Raw genomic sequence first — 12,369 nt, forward strand, 5'->3', positions numbered from 1 at the left:
CTATCATTTCATACCCTACATTTCAGTTATTGGTACCATTATTTTGAAGAACAAGACAGTACAAGATACTTGTACACTCAGGGATATAAAATCCAAAACTACCGATTGCTCTTGTGCATCGTCCTTATTCAATTATAGTCACGCTGGTTATGTTTAGACCACATAAACAATGAATAATTTGTAAAGTTTTAAGTCAAGAGCCGTCATATCGGATTTAATAGAAAACCCGTCTTAGTGTCCTTGAAATAGCAGTTTTTAGAAAACAATAAATATTTCTCTGTATCCGTGTATTAACATACAAAATGACGATGAATATCCCATTTTTTATGAAGAGATTTCAAATGTAACCTTCTTAAAGACACAAAGAACAACATCTTACAGAGTTCATTAGTTTTTATAAGATTTACGATACAAAGGAGTAGGTCCGGTAAGGGCCTATTTTGGCCTGAAATTTCAGGTTCATCTGATGAAAGATTTTCGACACTTTTTAAACACATAAGTGGTCCGAGACCACAATTATTTCGTAGTGCATTTCTTTTAGAAGATAAATGAAAATTTAAAAAATCCCACCTGTGCTTTCTCAATGAAATTTTTACAGTGTGTTGTACTACTTTTGGGACAAATTATATCAAAATTATAGAAAACTTCATCGGCTCTAACTCGAAATATGGACAATTTTATGTTTAGGGCGTCTTGAAATCTTTTGACCGCTTCCGAAGTGCTAATTTTCAACCTTTTCAGCTGGACCAAATCACTACTTTCCTTTAAAATTCTGAACCCATTTTTTTTTACAGTGTAATTTCACCCCCCCCCTTTTCTTGCAATTTGAGGCATTAAACATGGAGAAATAAATTTGGAAGGGGTATAAAAATTAATGGCAAGTAACTCACTGTCAACACTAGGGACTGTATTCGTGAACAACGAAAATCAAGGGTCTCGGACCAAGTGTCTGCTTCTGTCGATTCAATTAGTTTATGTGAAAGATTTGAACTGATTAAGTCATTATAGACGCTTAAATTCAAGCTTGAATATGAAAAATCTATCAAATATGCCATATTATGTCACTTTTCAGATGGTTTTTTGTTCAAAATGAAAGTGGCCGCATGCGTGTTCAGTCACAACTTTTATACATTTTATGTAATATCATCAAATACAACTTACATTTAAATAATAAGAATGAACACCAATGTGGCCACATTCATTTAAGACGGAAACCGTCTAAAATTTAACTCAAATGCTAGAACTTTGAAGATTTCAATAATTTAGTATGACTTAATGATGCTAGTACCCGACATATGTGCATTGCATTGTCATAAACAGCCCATATTTGTGTTGCAGAAGTATTCTTCTTTCCAATAAATTGCTAAAAGTTTACATTTTAACAATTTTGTAAAACTGCTATATTTTGTGACCAAAAAGGGGTCTTACTGCACCTACTCCTTTTACTGCACCAGATGTGCATTTCGACAAAATTTGTCTCTTGAGTAATACTTGAAGTAAAAATATCTTTAAATCAACACTTATTTAAAAGACGAAGAGTTTAGAAACCAAAAAGAAACCAAAAGGAAGACAAGCAATAAGAGATATGCACAATGGATATCTATTCCTTATTCTATAATGTTAAGTTAATGTTTAACCTACCTTTTGAGCTTACAATGTTCTACGTAGGGAACTGGTTGGTCAAGTACTAGTTATGTTGTACAGGTATAGTTTACGAAATCGCTCATATTATATAGTACCTTTTCCTATGGTAATCAATACACATCAACTATTTCAAATGCGATTGTAAAATCACATATCCTTCCCTTACTACCTGTGATTTTTATTAAACAAAAAGGTCTTTGATATCTGTATAACCATGAAATGTAAGAAATACAATAACTTTATAAGACCTACAATCCTGTAAAATCCAGATTACAAAAACGTTCAAGGAAAAAAGAAATTCTTTAGATATTTCAAAAGTTTGTCAGTAATTGGTAGAATGAAATTAAGGTCTTGTACAGTTACTACTCGAGGAATGAATATATAATTGATGTGAGTAAAACAACGTGGAAATTAATGTAATTTCGTATATCATTAGATTTTACGAAAAGTTCAAATGATTTTTTTGTGCGAAATTGTGTCATTTCGTCCAGCAAACCTTTTCAAAAGAAGATATCTGCATTGTAACGTTCAGATGATCTTCTCTATTAACCCTTCCATTATTCTATTTTTCATATTTTCAAAGATATTCTTAATTATTTCTTAATACTTCAATGTAGAGAATTGAAAAAAAGGTTTTAATAACCATGAAATTCATATTTTCGTTTCTTCTGGCTCCAATGATAATTCTGTTTTTTTATTTGGTTTTTATTTTGCTCATAATATTCATACAATCGCAATATGTCTTGTAACACTCTATTTCCGCTAGTAAATAAAGTGTACAGTAAAATGATTTTTTTGGGGTGTTATATTATATAATACAGAACATTCCATGGAATTTGTTGGCTTTTCAATTCACTACTTAGTCTAAAAATATTTACCAGGGCAGTGCTCTAGATCTCCCAAAAAAGGAAATATCGTTTAATTAGAGTTGTGCTATTTGCACAAACAAATGCCATTCAAGAATAGTTCGTTTCTTTCAATGATTTTTAAAAAAATTGATAAAACAGATAATTTTTTATTAATCCGTTTGATTGCAGTTTACAAACGGTCAATTTGTTCAGTAGTTAAGACTTAATTATTTTTTTTCATTATCTTTTTTAGCAAAGCTTTCGTACAAGTTTCGCCGTTACAAAAAGAACAGATGTTTTGAAATATTTTTTGGACACATTTTGTTTAATGAATTCACCAGAATTGAGGTGCGATTGAAGTTTTTTTTACAGTGTTTATTGTTTGCTTTTTTTGTTGTTAACCCTTGTTTATATATTGACTGAAGTTTTACTTCATCGAGGAAATATTACATTTTTTACGGTCTGTACTATCTATGACAAACATATTACTTTCTTGACGTCGTCTTTGCATTAATTTAAATTGCATGTTTGATTTTTTTACTCAATTGTGTTGTTTGTCAGTGGTTATATTGGTTTCTTTTGTTCTGTTGACCGAAAATGTTTGATTTTTTTCGATTTCATTTACCTGTTTTTTAAAATTTTCCTTGGAGTTCGAAATGTTATTCCTACCTTTTGTTATTGACCTTTACTTAGATTAAAACTTCAAGTGACTTATAGGCCAATATTTGCATGCTTGAACTATATCATTTAAATGTTCACACTCAACCAATAAATCGTATTGTTCAGCTCTATACTTTTCTAATTTTGATGTGTCAGCTGTTGGAAATGCTCTATATTAATATAAAAAAACTCACTTAAACGTAATATTATTGCACGAAGAAAACTTTCATGACGTCAGTTGTTCCTCGACATTTTAAGGACATTGTTGTGGAATCTATCCTGGCTATTCACTTGAATCTTGAGTCTCATCAAGATTGCCAGTAATTCCTTTTTGTTTATAGAGTGGAAACTCACAATTATAATTCATCAGGTGAGAATTCTTTTTTTTATTTATTGAATTCATGTAAGTTTTAAAAGATATTTAGAAATCATAAAAAATATTCTTCTGATCTTTACATTTCGTAACTATATCAAAAAGGACAAAACAGAATTACATGAATGAGCAATATTTTTTTTTATTGAGGTTAATTAAATGTGTTGTAATAATCAAAACACATATTTTTATTTTCAAATTCTGTATTAGGTGAAAACGATTAATAAGCAATATTGTGTACAATGAAGATGCAACATACGTTTGGTTCTTTTGATCAAAATCATTTAACGGTATTACAAATGCGAATATGCATGACATATTTAACACTAATCGAAATCAAAACCATCCATCAACAATCTGAATATAGATCTCTAAATATTAAATTGTTGTGCTTTCTGATGAAATGGGGCAAAACAATGCAATTTATTCTCTGTAGTACTAAATATGTAGTAGAGGCTTTAATGGCATAAAATGGCCCAAGATGTACACAATAATAAAAAAAATAAACCGAGAAGATTTTTCTCAATTAATTATTAAAATATGAGTCAATGATAAAAGAAAACCACTGGATTTTTTTTTTATTACAAACATTGTTTAATTAAGTCATAATGGAAGGTGTACATGATGTCATAATTGAAGAAATAAGCCCCCTGGCCCAACCCCTCCCCCCTAAATAAAACATAACAACAACAAAAAAACCAAGGAAAATAAAATTGGGATGGTTTTCTACATTTTGCGACCTATTCTTCTGACAAACTTAAATTATACATTGTTATGCCTAGACGAATATTACTTTTTTCGCTTATAACATCGATAGCATGTATTTCTTATCGTAACTTACCTAGTAACAAATCATCAAAGAGTCAACCATGATTTTAAAGAACAAAGTGTTTTGTTAAGAATATGATATTTTAGCTATATATATAATATAACAAAATTTGATCATTTCTTATGTTTCTGCTAAAAATCATAATTCTAAATGTGGTGTTCTTCGAAATGGTATAAACCGAACTGGTATTAATGACGGATCCAAGATTTATGAAAGGAAGAGAGATACAATTCTAGAAATATTATATACCTAAAAAAGATTTAAAAGATTTTTTGTTTAATAAATAAAATTAAAACAAATACCAAACTCTGAAGAAAATTAAAAAAAGGGGTGTACCTTATTAAATGGCAAAAGTTTGACTTCAAACACATAAAACGAATTGATAACAACTGTCATATTCCTGACTGTCATATCCCTAGAAAATGCTGGGTTAACCCTGGTTTTAATGCTAGCTAAACCTCTCATTTGTATTACAGTCGCATAGATTTTCATTATATTGACAACGATGTGCAAACAAAACAAATAGGGGTACAACAATCCACCTAGCACAGTGTTATATTAATCACTATAAACAGAAAAAAAGTTAACAAAGAATCATAGAAAGGCATATAGACAAAGCACATAAGCATAAATGAATGGCAAAAATACAAATAATTATCATAACACAATAACATAATTACAGGATGCACAAGTACTGAGTCACGACACAAAAAATACACTCAACAGTAAAAATACAAACAAAAGAATACTATTACACGCTATTAAGATGATAAACAAAGCCAGGACCAAGAATCTATGTATTATTTGTGAAGTTGATACGACATAGTTATCAACAAGGTCTTGCTTGGTATCTTCCGATGAACTTTTCAGGAAAAAGGACGGGACGTTCTCATGCATATCAATGGTTCGTCAACTTTCTGCTCTAGCAACGGTGACCTTTTACAAAGTCTGAGTTGCAACTGCAAGCTCTTGATATCCGAATAAGTTGGGAAATGTAAATTTACATATTTAGGATGAAACATGAAATTGATTTTATTTGCCATTGGTTGCTGGTTGTGACAAAGTTAAGTAAGAGAACGGAAACCAATTTAGGACGTACGGATGGACAATGGTGAACCGTTATACACCCGCCGCCATGGGAAGGGCATAACAAACTTCAAAAATTTCACCTGGCACTAGAGACAAACTATGTTAACCCTCTTGAAGCCAGAAATAAAGGAAAAAAGAACAACGTATTGACTCTATTTAAAGATAATAATATTTGGACGTCGCCAGTGTCAAACTCTTTAGAACTCGACTTTCAACAAATGTTATATGCTGATTTAACAAGTTGTTTTTATATATGTGAACTGCATTTATTTATACAAGTAGTTACCTAAAGGAAATTTGATAGTGATATATTGACTGATTAAATTGTTTCTATACAATTCTCTATCTTGTAATACCAAAAAGAGGAATGTGAAGTCTATTGTTGTTAATAATGTTGCATTTAGGGAGAAAAAGTAATTATTTTTTTTTCGTGTGGTAAGTCTTACCTAAGTATATCATGTCAAAGTCAAATGCAAAGCCAAAATACAAATTGCAAGATAATATTGTAAAGTGATATGCAATACGTACTTGCCACCTACAATTTGAATATTTTAAGATATAACAGTTTAAAAAAAAATAATATTATGACAACATTTGTGTGCGGATTATACCAAACCATGTGTTGAAAGACAAAGAAATGTCGAAAGTATATGTTTTTTTTCTGTTATAATCGTGTCTTTCGCTGTTCCCTGATGTAAATATTTAACTAGAAATTAAAGACACTACCGACACAGATAAATCTGCTTCATATTTAGACCTTGTTCTCGAAATGACTACTGATGGTAGGTTAAATACAAAAATTTATGACAAACGCAATGATTTTATTTTTCCTAAAGTCAACTTTCCATTTCTGTGTAGCAACATCCCAGCGGCACCAGCATATGGAGTATATGTGTCTCAGTTGAAACATTACTCTAGAGCTAGCTCAAAGTACGTTGATTTTGTTGAACGAGGAATACTGCTTTCTCAAAAGTTTCTAAGACAGAGCTATGAATTAATCAAATTAAGGTCATCACTCAAGAAATTTTATTACATGGCAATCATGAACTGATTGGCAATTATGACAAAAGTGTGTCAGAAATCTTATCTGATATTCTTCCTCAGTCATAATCACCTACCTTCCATCATTACCGAACTGAACAAAAAAATAACACGACGGATGCCGTATACGGTGCAGGAAATGCTTACCCTTCCGGAGCACCTGATTTCACCTCCGGTTTTTAGTGGAGTTCGTGTTGTTTCTTATTACTTATTTATAACTGTATAATGTAAATGTCTTATGGTTTTGTGAGTTTTTGTTTACTCCTTGGTTTTGATTGTTATTGTATAATAATATTCTGCTTATTTGGTTAAAATATGATATATATAGCAAATGTCAGGATAAAATTAAGTAATTGTGTTTATATCATCAAGCTGAACTACTGAAAGCTGACATCACCACAGGAACAGTCATACTTCATGATCTCTTTAAACACATATGGGAAAAAAATATAATACCTGATGACTGGGCAAAAGGTCTTATTGTTAAATTAACAAAGAAAGGCGATATTGGGATCTGTGACAACTGGAGAGGCATAACATTACTCTCAATCCCAAGTAAAGTGTTTTGCAGAATACTGTTAAACAGAATACACTCTGAACTGGATTACAGGTTAAGACAGGAACAAGCTGGGTTTAGAAAAGGGAAAGGATGCATTGATCAGATCTTTGCTCTTAGACACATCATTGAGCAGTGTATAGAATGGAAGACACCTCTATATATCAAGAAAGCATTTGACAGTCTACACAGAGAGACTCTTTGGACAATCCTTTTATCATAAGGAGTACCATACAAGATTGTAACACTGATAAGATGCTTTTATACCAACTTTGAATGTGCTGTGATACTCAACAACAATAAACCGACTAGTTTGAAGTAAAAATCTGGAGTACGACAGGGCTGCATCATTTCACCCATCTTATTCCTGATTGCCATTGACTGGGTGATGCGGAAGACCACCAGTGACAAAAAAAAAGAGGCATCACACTTTTAATTTAATATTTTCTGTTCAATGTGCTGCTTTCTTCATATCTTTGTTTAAGTTTCTGTCCAAGCACCATATTATTGAACTTTCATTATTCCTATTTGTAAGAAAATGAAATACAATGTACAACATAGAAAATGTTCTAAACAAACCAAATCGCATACACATTTTGAATTGTATAAGACAACAGACCACCAAATTCCCCCACTCATTGAAAGTTGAAAGGTCATAACATATTTGGAAGGTAACAAGAAATAATTTTCATTTAATCCTGGTATTTTTTATGAGTTTATTTTCATGATACAAATAAATTATCATTCCAAGTTTTTGGTATAGTTTGTGTTACTCGGTCTTTAGATTTCTATGTTATTTTGGTTAACTGTTTTTTTTATCGGTTTATCGGTTTGTCTTTTTATTTTTTATCCATGGTGTTGTCAGTTTAGTTCGACTTATGAGATTGAATACCTCTTTGTACCTTTGCATCTTTTTTATAATTAGTTTTTGAGAAAAAACTACGAATTCAACATAACAGTTGTTGCAACTAATAACGTAATAACTTACAAATTCAAAATGCTTTACCAAATTTAACAATGCTATTTGCATTAACAAATGATGTTTGTCGTTTAATTAAAACGTTTTTTTTTTATATCGCTTTAAGCAAACCTTCATCATAGTTCATCATAGTTTAGCCAGATTTAAATTTGAAATTTCAAAATATGTTTTCGAATAAAAGCTCTTCTTTCGTCTAGGATTCATCTTTTTTTGCTGAAAACTTTATACCTCCCAACACGATCGCAGAAATAATCTATACAAACATTTTCATCTGGTGATGTGAACAAAGATTTAAGCTTACTGCCTTCCACGTATATGTTTATCTTTTTATGCGAGGTAATGACAATAGCATAAAATTTTCAATTGGCTGATAAAAAGGAGGCTGCACTAGTTGACTAATATTCAACTATCGTAAATGCATTTTGTAAATATTCAAAATCGAGTTTCAAAAAAGTCAAAAGTTAAATAATCAAAACAGTGTTCGTGTTCGTACCTGTTGTGTATGTAGAAAAGTGCTACATTTATTTAGAGCCTTTTGACATTTGGTAAGGAACTTTCTGTTTTACATTGTGCCTGGTATTTTTTAATGGTTAACTTTTTCAATAGAGCATGAGGAATAATAGTTTAAATTTTTTGAAAATTGTCATTTCTCCTATGGTATCATCAATTCAATAGGTAGTGCATTTTCTCTGACGTGATATCGTTTATGCATTTCTTGAATTTGCGTTCATTAATTTAGTAATAACCAAAATGTTCGAATTTCCTCAGGCAATTTGACATTACATGCTTTTGGATATTCTGTTGATCTTTAATCAAGAAAACATAAATAAAGCATCGAATACATCAAGCATTTTTTTTCAATTAATGCAGAAATAAGTATAATAGTCTATAGATAAAGTGAATATCTTTTCTCAAGTTTCTATCAAAATTCCAACATGTTTTAGAATTTGTCTTGAGAAATTATTATTTCAAAGTATTTTTTGTTCAGAGATATAAACAAATTTATAAGAACAAACGGATTTGTGAAAATAACTGCGCGGCATTTGTCGCAAGTTAATTCTGCTTTCCAAATCTACTTCTTTTTATAAATCTTAAGCTGTGAAACCCAACTTTGGAACAATTTTTTGTCTATTTTACGTTTTGAAAGTAAACCCCGGAAATCGTATAAAGGTGAGACGAAAGATTACAATGCGATATTGAAAATAATAATTTGGAAATAAATATACGATGCCATGGCAGAAACCCCAAAACAAATACAACATTTAAAAAAAAATCCACTAAAAACCGGGGATGATCGGGTGTGCTATGAAATGTTATTTTCAATTTCAATTTTTTGCCGAGGAGAATCATTTGTACTTTCGTTTTCCATCTATGCATATGTAAAACATTTTGGTGATATATCTTACCCGGGCATTGTCATACGCGTTTAATCGTTAGCTAACACATTAAGGAAGATAAAAATTAACGATACGGAGTTCGAATCTTATACCCGAAATGAAATATGCTAATTGCATTTTTTGATAGGGTGAACATTGTTATAACTGAACTCCAAGGAAAAATTCAAAACGGAAAGTCTCCAATCAAATGGAAAAATCAAAAGTTCAAAACGAATGAGTAATAACTGTCATATCCCCGACCTGGTACTACATCGCATTTTCGATTGGCAATTATGGGTATCAGTAGATTGAGGAACCGTGAATGAACATAAGTGTATAACAATGATATTTAGTAGGTTTGAATTTACCAAGGATTTGAATTTACTGATAACAAAATCAATATTGATACTAATAAAAAATAATATTCAAAGGTCTACTTACAGTGTTAGATGGGTAACCTTTTAAAACAATTTTATTTAAAGTAGCGATAAATTTATCTGGATCGTATACATGCTTGATAAATAACATCGTAGAATTTACATGATGTTTATTAGGACCATTTATCATCAACTAAGGTATAACTGATTGATAGCATATATTTAAACCAAAAATATATGTAAAAGTTTGATAAGATGGAAAAGAAAATCGGCAGTCTTTGTTCGTAACTGCCATTGATGTTAATTTAACAGTTTTATAATAACGTATAATAGCCGTTATAAATGACTTAATTTTGTTTGAAAATGGATTCCTCGAAAAAAAAGTTTGCAGTACAAACAAAAAACTGACGTCAGAAAATTAAGATCAAGGAGAAAGCTTCAACAATACCAGGCTTCTGCAAAAGGTTTGAAAGGTAGAATAGGAAGGATATTTTTACGAAATTTGGGACATTATTCCAGAACATGGGAGTGTGTGTTTGCGTGATTCACACCGTACATTGTGGAATTATTTCTCACTATCTTGAAATTTAAAAAGAGTTTGTTTTGTGCCGTAGCTCGTTACTCGAATAAGTGTAACCTGCATGCAAGACGTCTTTGGTGGTGTTAAACCACATGTCGTATTATATATCACGTACGTGTGATCTTACACGAATATTACACTTGACAATACTAGTACATATATACCAAAGAGATCGGATAAACTTATGTTGTACAAAATGAACTGATCATTCACACCATTTAAGAAAACACATTTTATATAAATTTTAATAATGATTTGTAAGTTGATTGAACCACATGTTTTTTAACTATAGTAGGTCATTGTTACATGTATGAATTGCTGTAAACACACAACAGTAATACATAATTAACAAGAATGTGTCTAAAGTACACGGATGCCCCACTCGCATTATCATTTTCCATGTTCAATGGACCGTGAAATTGGGTAAAAAATCTAATTTGGCCTTAAATGTAAAAAGATCAACCAAAAGGGAACATGTGTACTAAGTTTCAAGTTGATTGGACTTTAACTTCATTGAAAACTACCTTGAACCTTCATTGAAAACTAACTTGAACCTGAAACTCACACTTTTAATTTCTATGTTCAGTGGACCATGAAAATGGGGTCAAAAGTCTAATTTGGTTTTAAAATGAGAAAGATCATATCATAAGGAACATGTGTACTAAGTTTCAAGTTGATTAGACTTCAGCTTCATCAAAAACTACCTTGACCAAAAACTTTAACCTGAAACTCGCACTTTTAATTTCTATGTTCAGTGGACCATGAAAATGGGGTCAAAAGTTTAATTCTGTTTAAGAATTAGAAAGATCATATAAGGAACATGTGTACTTAGTTTCAAGTTGATTGGACTTCAGCTTCATCAAAAACTACCTTGACCAAAAACTTTAACTTGAAACTCGCACTTTTAATTACATGTTCAGTGGACCATGAAAATGGGGTCAATAGTTTAATTTTGTTTTAAAATAAGAAAGATCATATCATAAGGAACATGTGTACTAAGTTTCAAGTTGATTGGACTTCAGCTTTATCAAAAACTACCTTGACCAAAACCTTTAACCTGAAACTCGCACTTTTAATTTCTATGTTCAGTGGACCATGAAAATGGGGTCAAAAGTTCAATTTTGTTTTAGAATAAGAAAGATCATATCATAAGGAACATGTGTACTAAGTTTCAAGTTGATTGGACTTCAGCTTCATCAAAAACTACCTTGACCAAAAACTTTAACCTGAAACTCGCACTTTTAAATTCTATGTTCAGTGGACCATGAAAATGGGGTCAAAAGTTTAATTTTGTTTTAAAATTAGAAAGATCATATCATAAGGAACATGTGTACTAAGTTTCAAGTTGATTGGACTGCAGCTTCATCAAAAACTACCTTGACCAAAAACTTTAACCTGAAACTCGCACTTTTAATTTCTATGTTCAGTGGACCATGAAAATGGGGTCAAATTTAATTTTGTTTTAAAATTAGAAAGATCATATCATAAGGGACATGTGTACTAAGTTTCATTTGATTGGACTTCAGCTTCATCAAAAACTACCTTGACCAAAAACTTTAACCTGAAACTCGCACTTTTAATTTCTATGTTCAGTGGACCATGAAAATGGGGTCAAAAGTTTAATTTTGTTTTAAAATAAGAAAGATCATATCATAAGGAACATGTATACTAAGTTTCAAGTTGATTGGACTTCAGCTTCATCAAAAACTACCTTGACCAAAAACTTTAACCTGAAGTGGGACGAACGGACGGAAGGACGAACAGACGGACGGACGAACAGACGGACAGACGGAAGGACGCACAGACCAGAAAACATAATGCCCCTCTACTTTCGTAGGTGGGGCATAAAAATGTTTAGATTTAATCGGTAGTACAAATTGTGTGTAATTTTTTTAAAGTTTTTTTTCTCTTATGAGCAGGGAAGTTATATAACAAAATTAATGTGCTTCATTCTAATAAATATTCAGTTTCTATTTCTAGGAAATAATGATGATAAAATAAAAAAAATAAAAAAAAA

Source organism: Mytilus galloprovincialis, chromosome 2 (assembly GCF_965363235.1).
Source record: "Mytilus galloprovincialis chromosome 2, xbMytGall1.hap1.1, whole genome shotgun sequence".
Lineage (NCBI taxonomy): Eukaryota > Metazoa > Mollusca > Bivalvia > Mytilida > Mytilidae > Mytilus > Mytilus galloprovincialis.